At 39.1% G+C, this 18,416-nt stretch overlaps 1 protein-coding gene across 1 annotated transcript in view; it reads right to left on the bottom strand.

The window, feature by feature from the left end:
- The window catches only part of MYO7A (myosin VIIA), a 1,588,820-nt gene that overhangs the window by 709,795 nt on the left and 860,609 nt on the right, over positions 1–18,416 (bottom strand). The window lies entirely within an intron of this gene.

The raw sequence follows: 18,416 nt of genomic DNA, 5'->3' as shown, positions 1-18,416 counted from the left end.
TCCCCATTCAGTTATTCAAGTTACACTTGAATTGAGTTAGGGAGGAACTCTACACCATATGGATAGGGAGCCTGTTCCAGAGAAGGGGTAGTCTCTGGGATACATACCTGTCTCTCTACCAGGTCCTATTTATATCACAGGCAAGGTTTAAGTCTTCAGAATAGGTAATTCTGGAGGTGTTTGTTTTGCAGATATGCAGGAGGTCGATTAGGGTGGGGTCTGACAATGCCTTATATGCCAAGCATAGATCTCCCCTTAACAGCCTGTAGGAGACACAATACAGGGAAAGGGCCTTGAGGTGGTCTGCATAGGACATGTTACTTACATCCTGTATTCTTTTAGTTAAGAACCTTCATGGATGTTCCAAATTTTGGAAGTGCCTGGTTAGGTATATGCCAAAGGGGGCATTGTACTCAAATATAGGTCTTATGAATGCAGAATACAGTAGAACAGTTACCTTTTTGGAACTAGATTCCATACTTTTGTTTATGAGTTGCACAACATGGAATGATTTCCTCACTACTGTAGACATGTGGTCATCAAAGGCTAAATTACTGTCTGTGTGTGCCCCCAAGTCACTGACTCTTAAGGTTGTGTTGTTAATATGATAGTTACCAGGGGAAGACTACTTCCCAAAAATACTGTTATGCATTTCTTGGCATTTAGTTTTAGTCCATGGCTCTGACACCAGTTATTTGTCTGTGTCAGCCCTTCCTGGAAAATATTTATGTTTTTGGAGGATTGTATGACTGCCCCTAATTTGCAAGCATCTGAAAATTTAGTCAGCCAGAGGCCATTGACATTGGCCTTTCCCTCAGAAAAGTAATGACCATGCCCTGAGGGATTCTACTTGTGAGCAACATCTTTTTAGAGGTGGACATCCCAATTCTAACTTCCTGGATCCTGTCTGTGATCCAGCTGTCCATTCACTGGGTAACATAAAGGTTTATACCTGCCCTCTTGAGTCTGTCAACAATACCAGAGTGTGGTGCTGTGCCAAATGCATTGGCCAGGTCAAGGCAGGCAGTGTGAACCATTTTGCCCTCATCCATTGCATTGTGACCTTCTCAAAGCAGTCCATCAAGTTCAGTAGGCATGACCTACCCTTGATGAAAAAAAATGGGCTGGGTCCAGTGTCTGGAGGTTTCCTGTGTCATTAATGACCATTTCCATGATAACTCTTTCCATGTCTTTACATATGAGACTAGAGAGACTTATGGGTCTGTAGTTTTCAGGGTCTGTGGCCCACCTTTATGCAGAGGGATGACTGTTGCTGTTCTCCATTTGTGAGGCACAGAGCCTGTTTGTGGGCTACAGTTAAAGAGCAATTCCAGATGGCCGGATAGATCATGTTTCATGCTGCTTAGAAAGCATCCTGAGATATTGTCTGGGCCCACTGATGCAGTGTTCTTGGCCTTAGAGAGAGCATTAATGACCTGTTCCCTAGTGATGGTAGGGGAAGTTATATTTGATGGCATTTTCTGAGGGGAAGCTGAGGAGAGGGAGGGGTAAAGCTGGACCAGAATTTGTTGGCCAGTAGGTTTGCTATATCTTCTGGCTTCTCACTTTTTTTTAATTTCACCAAGTCTTTTCGGTTTCTAATACGATGATAGGAATGGACCCCATTCTTAAGTCAAAGTAAGATTAAAGTTCATGAAATTAGTATATTTTCAATCTTTGATATTAGCCAGAAGTGCTCTTTGCAGCACCCATAATGACTCCTGCAATTCGTATGGAGTTACATGTATCGGTAACACATCTAAGTACCCGTTGCTCCTACTACTACTGGAACTGTCTGGATATCCTTCTTCAATATTGCCCTAATTTCTGCCCACAAATCTTGGTATTATGACTTTGTGTCTCTCTGTGTGTAAGACTGTAGTCACTGGGTGTAACAATTTCAATGATCAATGCTACTTTTGTCTTCTTTTCATGGACTACTATATCTGGTTTTCTCACATCTATTTTTTGAACCATTCGTAATGGATAATCCCATGTGATATAAACTTCATCATTTTCTATGATGCTTTGTGGCTCATGTTTCTAGTGTTTTTCAGCTACTTCAGTATTATAATGTTTGCATAATCCCCAGTTCAGCAGTCTTGCCACATTATTATGCCTTTCAGTATACAGTCCTTCTGCCATTAGTATGTCACAACCAGCAACAAGATGTGCAACTGTTTCTCATTCTGTTTTACAAAACCTACATTTGTCTGTTTCTCACAAATGTTCACTGGACTTTGTAAACCAGTGTATATGTAGTACACTATCTTGGGCCACCAATATTAACCTTTTGTTTTTTGGTTTAAATTCACCTCTCCTTAACCATTCCTGTGCTCGATCCTGATCAACATGAGGTTGTTCCAAGAGTTTTCTGTACTTGCAACTATATTTATGCATTTTTCACATTTCTTGCCTTCTTATCTAATCCTTCACCTTATATACTTTCTTTTGTTTTGTTTTTTTTACACATTCAGCTGCTGCCTGATTTTTATCTACTTCTGGCTTAATTTCCATTCCTGCCTGACACTAATATACTTCTGCTAAGCTAAGCAGGGAAGTCATCTTAGACTTATTCTCCTCATGTTTCAGAACTTTCACTACATTGGGATTTTGTGCAGTCCCATGATTGCAGATCTATATATGTAATCAATTTCAAGGAGGCCCATGCCTCCTTCAGAATGGGGAATATATAATCTTTGTATGCAGTGATTGTTATAAATCATTTGATGAGCATGAAGCATCCTTCTTGTTTTCCTGTCCAACCTAGACAACGCTTTTTGGGGCCAGTCAATCACTCCAAAACTGTATGTTAGGACAGGAAGAGCAAATTAGTTTATAGCTTGGACTTTGATCCTACATGTCAATGCTCTTTTCAGTATTAATTTTCGTCTTCTAAAATATTTCTTACTAAGTTTTATTTACATTTATTCATGTTTTATTGTTGATCCTTCATCAATTCATTTTATACACTCCCTCTTGCTCAATTTCTTGTATATCTTATTCCTGTCCCAAACTGATGTTTTATTGGTGCTGCAGCTTTCCTGCTTTAAAGGTTGCTTTTGCACATTTACCAAGACCAAATGACATCCTTTTATCATCTGAAAAAGTTTTGATCACTTGCAGTTGTGCTTTCAGTTCCTCATCTAAAGAACTGTACAGTTTTAAATCATCTACAAAAAGAAGATGAGAGGCCTTTGTTGTTTTCTGGGAGCCAATTTGTAGCTATGACCTAATCTGTTAAGTAGACAGTTTAATGGATTAAGCACAACATAAAAGAGCTGTGGTGACAGAGTCACCCTGGAATATTGCCCTTTGAATTTTTATCCCTGGAATAATAATTTGATCTTTATCATGGCTTAACTGCAAAGTGGTTTGCCACTGTTTCATTGTTGCTGCAATCTAATTAATCAGTGTAGGGTGTATCTTATACATTTTTAAGCACTCTTATCCATGAATGTGGGATACATTCAAATGCTTTTTTGTAGTCTATCCATGCCATACTTAGATTCTTCCCCTTTTTACAGTTCTCCATTTTGACTTTATTTAACAGCAAATGACCTTTGTTCCATATGACTTTCTTTTATTACCCTTTTGTTCTATTGCCATGATTGAGTTTTCTTCTAAATGACTATAAACTCTGTCAGCATCAATTCCAGGGTATAGGTTATACATCGTTGGAAGGCAAGTAATTGGTGTATAATTTTTAGGATAGCTTGCAGCTTCACTCTTAAGTAGGAGTATTGTTTTCCCTGTTGTTAATCAGGTTGGTGTCTGTTTGGGGTATGCATTTAAATAGTTCTTACCCATGGCTAAATCTTCATGTAAAGATATTAATATTTTTAGCTAGAAGTTAGGCACTACATCTGGCACCTGGGGTTTTCCAATTAGGAGCTTTTCTTAACTTTGTTTCAATCTTTCAGGCTGTTATTTCATTCCATTTCATATCCTGTACATTTGAACTTCTTATTCTTTCTTTTACTTCTTCTATCCATTTAGCATCTTTGTTATGTTCCACAGGATCTTCATAGATATTTCTCCAAAATGTATCGATTTCTTCTTTTTTTTGGTGGTGTTTCAGTTCCTTTTGCCTTGTTTCCCATTTCTAAATAAAAAATGTTTGGGTTATCAATACATTTCTTATTTTGTACTTTTTCTTTATATTTATCTGCATATCTTCTAAGTTTTTCTGCCTGTGCTGAAATTTTTTGTTTATTATTTGGGGTAGTGCATGATATATCCTCATCTGTTGTGATACTGCACATTGCTTTTATCACGTCTATCTTTCTAAGTATTCTTGTTGCTCTGTTCCTTCTTCTATACTCTTCTAACGCTGACACTTGTTGTCTTAATTGCTTTATAGTTGTCTCTATTCGATACTTACATGATGCATTTGATTTCTCCCCGTCCTTTCCCTCACTACCCTGTATTTTTGTGGTTGGATTTTATCTGTTATTAACTTGGCTGCACAGTAATGTATCCTATTTACTTCTGTTATCTCACATGAATCTCTATGGACAGTTCTAATTATGTGTTCCTTTGTTTTATCAAACTTCTAACTTTTTGGATTTTATTGACTTTCTGTAGTCTATTTTTTCATTGATCTTAACATGTATGTCCATTTCTATTAAATCAAGCAACTCTTCTCTTAGATCATTTTCTGAGGGCACATACTTTGTTATCCATTCCTACAGGCATTCTACAGAAAGTTCCAGAGCGTCTTTCTGTGCCACATTCTCGTTGGTTTCATCCTGTGTCATCCATTGTGGTTTCATATGGGAGCTCACTGGCCTATCACTCCACAACAGTGACTGTATCAGAGTTTCCACAGTTTCCTATTCCTTCTCTTGCTGTGCAACTTCAACTGAACGTTTGTACTGGTTTCCTATCAAACACTCAGTATAGGTGGCTCCATTAACCATGAGCTCTGCACACAATTGTGTATTGCCTTTGAAGTTGTGGACATGGCAAAAAAAATGCCTTGTGGTTGTTCTTGGCCTGGAAGGCTGAATTTACCTCAAATTTGGCTTTGGTAGACTTTAATCCATTAATACTAGCCTTCCACCTTTGTCTGGTTTCATCACACTTATAGTTTTATTTTGATCAAGTTCCCTTAAAACCTTTTCGAAATTATTTTGGGGTGGTTCCATTTCTGGAGTAAGGTGAAGTGTTTACTAAAGTGCATTTCTATACAGAAAAGATTTTAGATTATCCTTTGTTGAATGACTTTGATAATGGCCTCTTCTTGTGGTACAGGTGGATTTGCTTATTGTGCAGTTTTTTGTGGTCCGTGGTCTTTTTTACTGTACATTCCACCTTTTGCTCTTTCTCAAAGGTTCCTTCTCCTGTGACCTCCTATTAAACATTCTACTCCCTCTGTGGGATCTCAGTCGTACAAAAGAGGCATTGACCTGTCTCCATTTTGACTAAGCTTCTTCCACTGATTTGAAATTTTTCTCTTGGAAGACTTTGTTTCTGATAGCTGTCACGTCTACCAGAAGGATTTGAAGTTACATGCTTTGTCCTCCAAACCACCATATCTGGTGTTTCAAATGGAAAAAAAGTCACTTAGAAAAAACCTGTCTTTTATGCCAAAGGTGCTTGAAATGTTTCACTTAATCTAAGTATACACATTTTGGTCTCTTCTGAACCAGTCCAACAAATAGGAGAACTTGATACACAACTTGGATGTTCACAGATGTTTCTATTTACACTGGACTGAAGCAATCAGGAAAGAAGGCCAACTTTTCATCTCTTATGCATCCTGCTGTGACAAAGATTTCCAAAGCAATTTTAATCGAATGGCATATCAGTCTAACAATAAAACTATTCTGGCATAACCAAAGGCTCATTCCACAGGATCTATTGCTACTTCTACAGCTTTCTTCAGGAACTCCTCCACAGATGATATTTGAGCAGCAGCAGCAACATGGACTGTGTTGCATACCTCATTAAACATTATAAACTGGATGTAATCTCCAGGTCCAAGTCCTCTTTTGGGGCCTCCATTCTTAAGGGCATCCTGTCATGATTCCAGCCTGGAAAATAGGTACTTGCAGAACTTGTCAAACAATCAAAGTAGACAGACTAGATAATATAAAATACAGAAGTTCTGAACTTACCATACACTGGATCTTTATTATCCCTACTCCATGCACTTCAATAACCCACTTTCCATCCCCATCCAGATTCAATGTCAACTTGCTCAGTATGGACTTAATAGACGTACAATGAAGCATGTCCACTCTCACTTCCAGTTATGTTGCTCTCGTTTTGCTCCTAGTCCAGGAGGTAGGCATCCAACTTTATCTAAAGAAACAGGGGTGATAGATACATTGTGGGTGTTTTGCTCCTTGTCCAGGAGGTAGGCATCCAACTCTATCTCAAGAAAGAGGGGTGATAGATACATTGTGGGTGTTTTGCTCCTTGTCCAGGAGGTAGGCATCAAACTCTATCTAAAGAAACAGGGGTGATAGATACATTGTGGGAAGAATGAGCACTTGGAAGAGACATAATTTTGTAGAACTGGATCCACCTTCTGGTGAAGGTGTTTACCTTACAGACACAAAGTACATGGTTTGGTTCTCACCTTTGAGAGGAATGGCTAGGCTTAAAAGACCCCCTGGGGTCATTAGCCCGGTAATTACCTATGAACCTATTTGAAGGAGACAGACTACGGATAATAAAAATCCAGCATTATGGTAAGTGCATAACCTCGATTTTCTTTGAGTATTTCTGTCACCCGTGTGGTTACAAATGTGACACTAGTGGCGTGTACATAGGTGGTTTGGCCAGTGACTTGCCAAAATAGCATTCATTACTATTCCTCCGCTGCCAACTGCTTGGCCTATCTGAGTTGATTTCTTGTGAAATTTGTAAGCATGTGATGTTTTGCTGCTGTTGTGTATTGTTTGCTCATAAATCTGACAAGATTTAGATTTTCTTGTTCTGCTTTTCTGACTTACAACCATAGAGGAATTACTGATAACCTTAGTAAACTGTAAGGTGGAAACTAATCAGAAGGTGGGATAGCTGCAGCAACAATTACTGGGTTAATGTGACGGCCATCCCTCAGAATCGTACCTGCATTTAAGAAATTAAGTAAACAGGATGATACTGAGTCATACTAAATAACAACTGAAAGGTATGTTAGCCAAGAGGACTGTGACAAATCAGAATGGGTCAAAATTCTGTCTTCCCATCTGTAAAGTGAAGCAGGAAAAAGTACATTGACATAAACTGATTACACTCTGTAAACAAAATCTATATATTATTTAGGACTGGGATAACTTCTGAAGTGCAAGCTATCAAATTTCACAAATGGACTTTTAATGCTGGCAAACCAGTAAGACCTCAGCTGTGTATCACTCAACTGTCCAGATTTTTGGCAGAATGTCCAGATTTTTATCTTATATTTTTGGTGGGTTCCTCATAAAACTTGTGGTTTTGTGGCAAATCATTGTGGATTGAATTCACTAAATAATGACACACATTTGAGTTTCAGACTCAGTTTTTAAGAGCAATATTTAAAATGTATCCCTATATTTGGTCCTTTGCCCCCCCCCCCCCCATTATTTTAGTCTTTGTCCAGATTTCTTGAACTAAGAAGTTGAGAGGTATGTTCAGATGTTACAACATATTTTAAAGCTGTTGTCAGAATCTTTCAGAAGCAGTAAAATGAAAATGTTAGAAATTTTACCAATGGACAGGGAATTACCAAGTAATCGGAGAAAGTATGTATTGCAAAGTGATTCCAAGAACTCTGACAAGTTATTAACTTTAGTAGAACACTTAATAATTAACACAAAATTGTCTCCTTTGAAGTAAAAAATAAAACCTGGAACACCAGCTGACCCTGGAATGTTCAGAAACTACTGTAAGGCTAACCTCCTACTATTAAGTGATAACCTGGCAAAATTTCAAACCCCCATGAACCTTGAGAGAATTGCTGCCTGTGAGGAACTGTTCACAGTAACCCTATGCAAGCACATTAATAGCTGCATGGAGGCAGCTGTACCCAGCAGGAAGGAGTACAAAAATTAAATGTAAACTCTTTTGGCTTTTCCCGATTAGTGGTCGCCACAGCGGAACTCCGGTCCACTAATGATTGGCAGTGGATTTTTACGGTGCCAAGTTGCCAGCCCGACGCCCAACCTTCATGGTAGGAACACCCATCCATGCAGGCACCTACCTGCATGTCTTTTACGTCACTCAACCACGGGGAGGACATGCAGATTCCTCACATAAGGTGCTCCAGCTGAGAATCAAATGGGAGAACCTCTTGCTGTGAGGCGACAACGCTAACTGCTGCACCACCGTGGCCTAAACAAGCCACCCTGGTAGAATCACATCAATAGGCTGTATAACAGAAGGAAGAAAATCATGGTAAAAATTTGGAGCTGTATCACCAGCAGGATAAAATCGCTCTCATCAAACTAAACAAACAAATCAGAGAACAAATAAGTCTGCCAAAGGATGTGAAGAGTATGTTATAACATGAGATTTTAATTGTGAATAATGTTAATGATGATGACAACAATACCAATTTTCACAGAGCAGTTTTTTACAATATAATTATTATAATACATTGATTAAAAATATCATTTTGAAATACTGGGAGAAATGTAGGAGTATTCCTAATTCCTTAGCTCTCTTTTTAAACCATCCTGTTATAGTACACACAAAAGGGAAAACATTTTAATGAATTGTATGAACAACGGAGCCTCTAAACAGCTTTTACTAGCAAATGTAAGGCTGGCACGTTGAAGTGTAGTTAACGTAAACAGTGCTCTTATATATTAAACAAGTTTGAATACTACCCTGTAGCAGGAAATGCAAGAAATTTTAATAGCCAAAAAATTCTATAATTGTAATAGTAAGAGGGTGATTTACCTTGCTATTTGTGGGGCTTATCCAGCATTTTATACTGGAAAAACTGAAAGACCCCTAAAAAATGTATTTATGAACATTTATACTATAAAAGGACAGCTACAGACAATAATCTTCTGGCTAAACGTAAAAAAATGTGTGTGAAAAGTAGTTTTCTTTTTGCATTAGAAAAAGTGGCTTTCGAACCTCAGGGAAGGGCATGGCAAACTCGAACTGAATATCGCAAATTGGATTGGCAGCTGTTATTGGGAGCAAATTTGGCACCAGGTTTGAATAATTGCATTTCTACCAGTCCTGTTTTGAAACTCAGGGCTGCTAGATTATAAATTACCAACCACATTTTATTAATGTATTTATAATATGCTCATAAGGTTATATATATATATATTTTTGTAATATATTTTCATCATTTCATATTCTTTATAATTTTATTTATTTATTTATTTATTTAACATTTGTTGACCGGGCTAGTCTAGCTGGATATATGTCAATTTTCAATAGAGGCCCTGGGAGATAAGCTCCAAAAGAACAGACAAAATTTAAAAACAAATTACAGTTACAAGGCATTTAACAGATATAGTTTAGATAAGATAAAAATACAGATAAAATACCACATCCCTTATTTTCAGGTTTGAATCTTTTTTTTTTTTCTTTTTCTTCATAGAAGGAGAGCAGCAGGAAGGAAAAGGGAAATTCTAGAATCGGGGCCTAGTACGGAGTTAGGAAAGAGACGAGGAATAAAGGAGAATATAAAGAGGAAAAGGAGAGAGAAGGGAAGTGACGTGAGCTTCAAGTAGAGCAGGAAGCTGGTCGAGTATCTATTAAGTCCAGCTGGGTAAACTAAGTCCAACTTTCAGGTAAAGTGACCTTTAGAATATGAAGATATAAGGTGGAATAGCCAAGGAAAAGTTACGTGGTGATGTAACAGGAGGAGAGAGTTTCAGTCAGGGTTACTGCAGGGACAGAGCCAGCGGCTAGTAATATGAAGTTTAAGTTTCTTTCTGAAAAGTGAAGTAGGGGAGATATTAGTGAGGTCTCCAGGAAGTAGGTTCCAGCTTTTCCCCACTGTTTAGGAGAAAAGGGAGTCACCTGCTTTATTGTTGGATTTTTGTGTAGATACTAATAGTTTGTTAGATGAGCGAAGGTTAGAAAGATTTTTATATGGACTGATGAGATTTGTAAGAACTGGTGTTTTATCTGGGTAATAAAGGATTTTTTGGGTGATAATTAGTTGCTGAAATAAAAACTGATTGTGCAGTTCAAGCCAACCGAGTTGTTTTAAATTTATGCAGTGGTGTGTTCTAAATGGGGAGCTGGTAGCAAATCTGGCTATACTGTTATAGGAGATAGACAATTTGTTTAGGTCAGTTTTAGATAGATTAGTATATATAGGTGAGGCATAGAAGAGAGTAGAGATACGGTGGGTGTGGGCAATGGTAGTTCTAGCTGTAGGAGTGAGGAAGGGCTTGATTTTGTAGAGGGAGCCAAGTTTTTTGTTTATCGATTTTATTGTGGTATTAATATGAGTGTCATAGTTAAGGCTATGGTCAATAGTAACCCGCAAAGGTTTGGTTGCTGTGTCAGGAGATATGACCGTGCCATTTTTGGATATGATAGAGAAATGAAGTGGAGTAGATTTTTGTGTTGGAGTAAATAGCAGTAGTTTAGTCTTTTTAGGGTTAAGGAGGAGACATTGCTGTAAAAACCAGTCTTCTACAAGCTCAAAGACATTTTGGGTGAGGGTCTGAAGTTCAGATGGGCTTGTGGCTGAGGAGACTAAGGTGGAATCATCAGCATATTGTATGGTTACAGCTTGGGGGATACTAGAAGCTAGATCACTGATAAAGATTGAGAATAAAAAAGGGCCTAAAATAGATCCTTGGGGTACACCAAGGGAAACAGGAAGAGGGGAGGATAGAGTGTTTTCCCAGAGCACTGCCTGTTTCCGATTATCTAAGTAAGACTTGAACCACTGCAGTGCTTGAGTGTCAAGTGAGAGTGATTTCAGAAGATTCAAGAGAATATGATGATTAACCATGTCGAATGCTTTTGAAAGATCAATAAAGACAGCAGATGAGAGGATGTTATTGTTACGGTTTTTGTTGATGTGATCAGTAAATGAAAGAAGGGCAGTAGTAGTGCTATGGAAGGGACAAAAGCCATGCTGAGAGTGAGCTAGTAGTCCATTTAGAAGGAGGTGGTCAAGTAGTTGTCGGTGGATGCATTTTTCCATGAGTTTAGCTAAGGGAGAAAATAGGGCAATTGGACGAAAGTTTGAAAGTTCTGTTGAGTTTCCACCCTTATGAAGGGGGATAATATGTGAGATTTTCCAGATGGCTGGGATAGTACCTTCCTTTATGGTTCTGTTAATTATGATTGAGATAGGGTAAGCTATTACTTTGACTGCATTTTGAATATACTGAGCAGGTAGTAGGTCTGCAACGGGGGCAGAGGGTTTGAGTTTTTGTAGGAGGGTACTGATGAGGGATGTAGGGACAGGTTGGAATTGGAAAGTGGGTGGAGAGGTAAAGGAGGAGGGGGTGAAAAAGTAGATACAGGAGGTAGTGAGTAAGCAAGAGACTGGATAGCTTCAGTAAAGAAGTTGTTGAAGGAGTCAGCAATTTGTTTGGGAGTGCCTTTGGTGATACCGGAAGGGGTGGGTGATTTGGAGGTGCCTGGATGAAGGAGTGTATTGATCCCTGACCAGAATTTCTTAGGGCTTTGGTGGTTGTTTTGCTGGAGTTGAAAGAAGAATTTTTTTTTGTCTAATAGTACAGATGCTTTAGTAGAGTTTCTAAGCTGTTTAAATTTTATGCGATCAGATGGGTCTTTAGAAGCACGCCATCTTGACCATAGTTTGTTTCTCAGCAACATTTTGTGCTTAGTTTCTTTTGTAAGCCAAGGTGCAATTTTGGTCCTATTCCTAAGGGTACGGGAAGGGGCATGGAGGTTGAGGATTTCAAGGAACTTAGAATTGAAATAGGCAATTGCTTCGTCAAGTTGAAGGTGTTTTAAGGGTGACCAGTTACAAAGGCTTAGTTCATTTTGGAATTGTTAAGGGTTAAATTGTTTATTGGAGTGAGTGGTTCTGAAGGTTGTAGGTCTATGTGTATTGGTCTTATGTCAAAGTAAATAAGTTAAAGAGTGATCACTCATATCTTCATGGAGGATGCCTATTGTGTAGTTAGGGGAGAGAGTATTTATAAGGATCCAGTCAAAGATGGATTCTTTGTTGGTGAGTTTATAGATGCGAGCGGGTGAGGAAACAATTTGAGAAAAGCCATGTAGGTTAATGTGGTTAGAAGGGTTATCAGTATTACAGGTATTCCAGTCAATATTAAAGTCACCTAGGACAATGGTTTCTTGAGGATAGGTAGTGGAGAGCCAGCTGAGGATATTTTCAAGAAGGTTGACGTTATTACCTGGTGGAAGATAAGAGCATAGAATATAGATGGATTTACAAGTATTTAGTTGTAGTTTGGCAAAAAGAATTTCAGAGTTGGTGTCTGATGGAAGACAAGTGTTTAATGGTGTAAGTTGGAGCCCTGTTTTATATAGTAAGGCTATTCCCCCTCCCTTCTTGTTAGGGTGATCCACTCTTAAAATACTATATTCTGGAGGGGTGATATCACAGTCCTGTACATATGGTTTTAGCCATGTCTCTGTAAGACATAAAATATCAAAGTTGTGTAACTGAAGTATGGCATGAAGCTGAGTTATTTTATTATTAATACTACGTATGTTTAAATGAGCTAATAAGAGGGAGTTAGGAGAGTGTGTAGGGGTGTGTAGGGATGAGGAAGAAGGACTGGTTGTGTAGGTAGTTGTGTTGTTGGTAGGGTCAGGGTTGGGATGAATGTCACCATCTAAAAGGAGGTGAAGGTGTAATCTGGAGGTGTGAATTAGTGTTAGATTTGGTAAGGTTTGTGGTTTCTTGAAATGGTAGTGTTTGTAGTAAATATGGGTGACTCTGTGATATCTTGGGAAGAAATAATTGGATGTATATGTTATGTTTATGTGTTTTAGGGTAGGTGATAGAACAGGAAGGGATGTTTTTTTTGAGGAGTGATGGAAGTTAGAGCAGTCAAGGAGTTCATAGGCAGTAGACATATAAATAAGGAAAAGGGAAGGGAGAATTGAAAACAGTAGTAGGGATATAAGGTAAGGAGATAAGGATGAAATAGGCATGATGCTAAGGAGGTGGAGTATGGGAAGTAAGGAGTTGAGAGTGAAAGAATAAAGTAGAGGAGTGGTGAGGTAGTTGGAAGATGCTGGAGAGGGATGGCATGTGGTTGGCCAATAAGGAAGTGGGAGTGGTTAGAGAGGTATAAGGCTAGATGCATTGGGGGTGGGTGGGATTTGGGGGTAGGGTAGGGGAGCGGAGTGAGCCCGCAGGGTGAATGGAGCGGGAAGAGCCAATCAAGGAGGAGAAAGACCAGCCTGTGAAAAACAATCAGTGGAAATGCTGATTGCTGGCAGCAAGTTAAGGTACAGGTAGGTGAAAGAGGTGATAAATGTAGAGAGAGTCTGAGTAGGTTGGGACAGTAGGAGGATAATGATGAATAATGGAAGATTAAAGTAAGACAAGGCAGAGTTAAGTAAGTAACAGTAGCTTTTAATGAAATAAGTAGTTACTTCAGTAAAATCAGTAGATAAAACGAGTTCACTGAGTATGGCAAACATGAGGGAGTTGGATAGATTTATAAGGAAGAGGGTGCCATCTAGTGGGCAAAATGTGTAGTACACAATAACTCCTGGGAGGAAATAAGTAATCTGATAGTAGGAGAGGCAAGTATGGAAGCCAAGTAAAGGCTACGAGAGGGGTGGGGGGGGTTAAAAAGTAGGAAAAGTTATGGCTGCTGGCTATTCTGGAGAGGTAGGGATTTTAAACAGACCTAGTGTTTAGACAAATATACTGTTCAAAAAGCAGCGGACATACTTTCTTGCTTTCTTGAGGGGATGGATTCAAAGGATGGCCTCTATTCCTTATTATAGGAAAAGGCAGCAGGTATTATTGATTAGAAGGAATCCTGGTCATCAGGACAGGTTCCAACCCTACTGGAGGACAGGCAGCTTGCCAGGCTGGGTAGAACAAGGGAGAAAGAAGACAAAGTAATAAATAAACCAAGTAGGACAGTTAAGCCAGCTAAAAAAAGTAAAAATACAAATAGTGCTATGCTGAGAACATTGAAACAGTTAAGGACTGACACACATTAGTAAAAAAGAGTAGTAAACCATAAATAAAAAGCAAATAGACTTTTAAACCAGCTCAGGTAAATTCTTAACGCACAGTAGAAACTAGCTAAGGCAATTCCCGGCTAGAGTAAAGCAGTTAAGGTATATTCAAGCTCACAACAGTAATGTGCCACTTTCTAAGCCCACTATTATGTCATTCACAACCCAGGAATATTTAGTGAGAAAGGATGCCCATAGTAAAATGCATAACTCTTCCAATTAGTATACCACCTTCCCAATAAACCCTGTTACTGAATAAATCCTGGTAAATAGGCACATATCCTCAGTTAAATAATGCAGAGGCTAATGAGGAATAAAAAGTAGGCAGGGAGAATAGCTTACATTTGAGCGACGCTAAGAACGTTTACCTGGTTAGCAAGAGTGAACAGTCGGGCTAAACACTGTGTAATTCACTGCCGAGACTGGAGAAATACAGTGTTTATGCAAGGCAGCCTCTATAACTTAAATATTTCATTGTCCTACTGTTTTACTGGACCTAAAAACCTGATACTATTTCTTTAAGTAACCATTATTTATTAGTTTGATTTAATTAATGTAATTGACTTAATTTCTGTGGCTGTATAAACTTGGCTTGTATGTTTGAAACTAGTTCTGATGAAGTTTGAATGTGATAAGACAAAAGCTTGAAACTGTTTTTTATTGTTAAAGTACTTATTAAAAGTGTGTTTCTATACATAAAAGATTTTGGATTATCCTTTGTCAAATAACCTTTGAGAAAAGCTTTGCAGATCTTTTAAGCTGCTAAGAAATCCCTGTTGAAAATTGGACATATTGTAGTAAGGTTGACCCCACTAGTAAAATGCCATATGTGTCACTGATAGGTTGATGGACCACTCATAAAGCATCAAGTTGAGCTTGCCAGCTAGGTTGTTGGTCCATCCTGGAATGTGCATTGCTGCTAAAAACTTCTGTGAATATATTGCCCATTTCCAAATCCTCATGGCCTCTTGATATGGGGGTAAGATCTGGTTCTCCCTGTTTGCTGATGTACCAGACTACTGGCATTTTGTCTGAGTTGATAGAAATCCCACCTGTGGAAGGCTGTTCTGGAAGGTCAGCAATGCCTAAAGGACTGCCATTATTTTCAGGACATTTATGTGAAAATTGGACTCAGTATCAGTTCACACATCATTGACCATTGTTTCCTTGAAATGTCCTCGCCCATCCCAGAGAGGAAATGTCCATGGTTACTGTGGCCTTGGGAAGGTGAAGGATGAAGGTCACCCTGGTAAGCCTGTAGAAGACTCCATCCACCACATTAAATATCAGCAGACAATGGAGAGTTAGATGGGCATATCTACAGTGTCTACTGATTGAGACCATTGCACACTTAGAGTCCATTGTAGAACTCAGATGAGAAACCCTGAGTGACGTAAAGGTAGAACAGAAACTGCCAAGCAGAAACTGTCATAAGATTGGCAACTTTTAGAATAAATGTAGCTGGTGGGCCAAGGAGGGCTGGAATTGCAGTTCTTAAGGATGGAAGTCGTTCCTATGGGAATATGGCAGATGTGTCCAGATGGCTTCCTAAGAAAGAGTTTGTGAAGGTTCTAGGGGAGATTTTTCCATATTTACTGGGATGGCAAAGGACAAACAAAAGTGAAACAAATAGTCTGTGGCTGACAGAAGAGACTGCTTTGGTGTGGCAACCAAGAGCCAGTTGTCCGGATATGGGGATATGTAAATCCCTCTGAGTCACAGATGGGCTTCAATAACTGCCATGTGTTTGGTGAACATCCAGAGGGTTGTAGTGAGATCAATAGGGAAGGCTTGAAAATGACTGGGAGTAGCTCCTAATTGACAGTATAGATACCTTCTGGACTCTCTGGCAATCTTTACATGGAGATAAGCATGTTGAAGGTCTATGCAGTAGATCTAGTTGCCCTTCAGTAGACAGAGAAGAATGGATTGCACTGTAACCATCCAAAATTGTGTCTTTGTTATGTACTGGTTTAGACCACTTAAGTCTAGAATTGGCCTGAAGTCCTCTGACATCTTTGGAACTAAAGAGAAACTGTAATAGACTTTGGAACCTTTCTGAGTTTGTTTGAGACCTCCTGGATGAATCATTTTTGGAACAAGTTTACAATTTTCTTGGCATCTGCCCTTTCTAAAGGGGAGTCAGGCCTGCTAGTGTCAGGGGTAGCATTTTTGGGGTCAAAGAGAATGGACTGACATAGTGACTGGATATTATTCTCTTTACCCAGTTCTCTTGCGTGATGGTAATCTACACATCCAGTTAAAGATACCCCTAAAGATGTGCAGTTGGCAACCCTTCAGGGATGCTGAGGTTGCTTCCTCGAGAAAGTACCTCTGAATCACTGGTTTTGTAGACTTCCTTTGCCCTTGGAGAAAAATTTATGAAATGGGCCTTCTCTGCCATGGATGACCCTGACTGAAGAGATGTCATAAGGAAAGCACTGCGAGTTTTTGACTCAGAGTGCTTTGGACCCCTTCTGATTCCTGCAGAAGGATCTCTATGGAGAATCAAAGTGAACTCCTTTGGAAGACAGCATCTTACCTTACTGCTTCTTCTTGATCCTGGGACCAAACAGAGAGGACCCATCAAAAGAGGAATTAAGAAAGGATGTCTTGAAGTTGCTCTGAAAATCAGATAAGTGGATCCAGGCATGACACCTCATGGTAATGCTAGTACCTACCTCTCTAACCACTCCATCAGCTACATTGTGCAAGAATCTCATGGAGACATTAGAAATGGTTAGCACAGTTGCTACCTGAGCCTTGATTTGCTTCCAAGTGTCAGGAGTGGCAGGCTTATTCAAAGTCTATAATGCCTCCTCTCCAAGATCTGATCGGAATCTTGACAAATGCGTGAAATAATTTATTGCTATGGGAGTACACATATCAGAAGCATACACCTTCCTCCCCATGAGGTCCATCATCCTACACTCCTTGTTGGGAAGCCAGAACACTGGACTGTTGTCATACAGTTCCTTCTTGCTGGCTGTTGCCACAATAATGGAGTCCAATAGACGGTCATTACTCCAATATAGTCCGTCCTTAGGTAGGTGAAAATTTTTATCTGGTTGTCATGGCATACTTTCTGTTAGGTCATGCTGTCTTTGCCATCAAGGCCATCATATGGTTGGCAGAAGGGATCACCTAAGAGGAAAAGGGAATAAACCAGATGGCCTCAAAAAGAACCTCCTCATCTAGAAAAGGGGGTTGGTGAGCCAAGTACCTCTCTGCCCCATTTAATCTAAGATTTTGCAGAATTTAGAGTCTTTGGAAAGGACTTAAGGACCCTCTGCTTCACAAAGTTTACTGTTCAGAGTGATGTACTCCATAGGGGAGTCAGTGTCTTCCTCTTGCATGTATGCTTTCATGGTGGTTCTGAAGGGGACTCTTCTGAAGCACATGATGACTCAAGATAACTCTAATAGAGGACTTGTTTAAGGACTTCAGATCTGTGTTGTCCATTGAAAGGATGATGAGTAGGAAAGTTTGCAGACTGAAAGTTGCCCAGGGATGGAACCATGGCAGAAATCCAAATAAGCCCAGTGTTGATACCAAAATAATTATTTGATTGTTTATTTATTTATTTTTTATATAAAACAAACAAATAATTATTTATATTTCCACTACCCTGGTAAGCAAATATAAATAATTATTTGTTTGTTTTTTACTTATTTATTTATATTTGCTTACCAGGGTAGTACACTCATCAATATTGACCAATTTCAGGCTCATCCTGGGTGAAATACAAAACATTTCACAAATAAAATCACAGAAATGTAAGCAATAACAGACATACTAGTTGGCATAATGGTTAATGTCTTCACCCTTCATGCACAAGGTTCAATGTTTAATCCTGATCTCCTGCAACTGTCTGTTTAGAATTTGCATATTCTCACTGTGTCTCTGTGGACTCCCTCCCATCTCTGAAAAGCATGCAGACTGCTTCCATCTCAAACTTACCTAAGAAATAATTGTGGGCAGCAGCATAGATTCTAGATGGTGCTCTTCAGGGGGAAAAGTTGTGTAGACCAATCACTTTGGGCATCTACTGTAGTGAGCAGTATCCTCAAGACAGGAGAGCATGGATCACAGACTGCACGCTGGAGCAGAATTCACAATAAAGTAAAAGAAATATCATAGATATGGGAAGAAAAAGAAAGGGTGTATTAGTGAAGATTTGGAAAAGGCATCACATGGGACATGGAGAAATGATGGACATACTGAAGGGGATGCACTAACTAGCAGTATTGTTCAACAGATGCAAGATATATGAATGTTCTGTACTAGAACAG

This window comes from Protopterus annectens, chromosome 5.part1 (assembly GCF_019279795.1).
Source record: "Protopterus annectens isolate FY-2018-M chromosome 5.part1, PAN1.0, whole genome shotgun sequence".
Lineage (NCBI taxonomy): Eukaryota > Metazoa > Chordata > Ceratodontiformes > Protopteridae > Protopterus > Protopterus annectens.
This window is presented reverse-complemented; position numbering and strand designations above follow the sequence as displayed.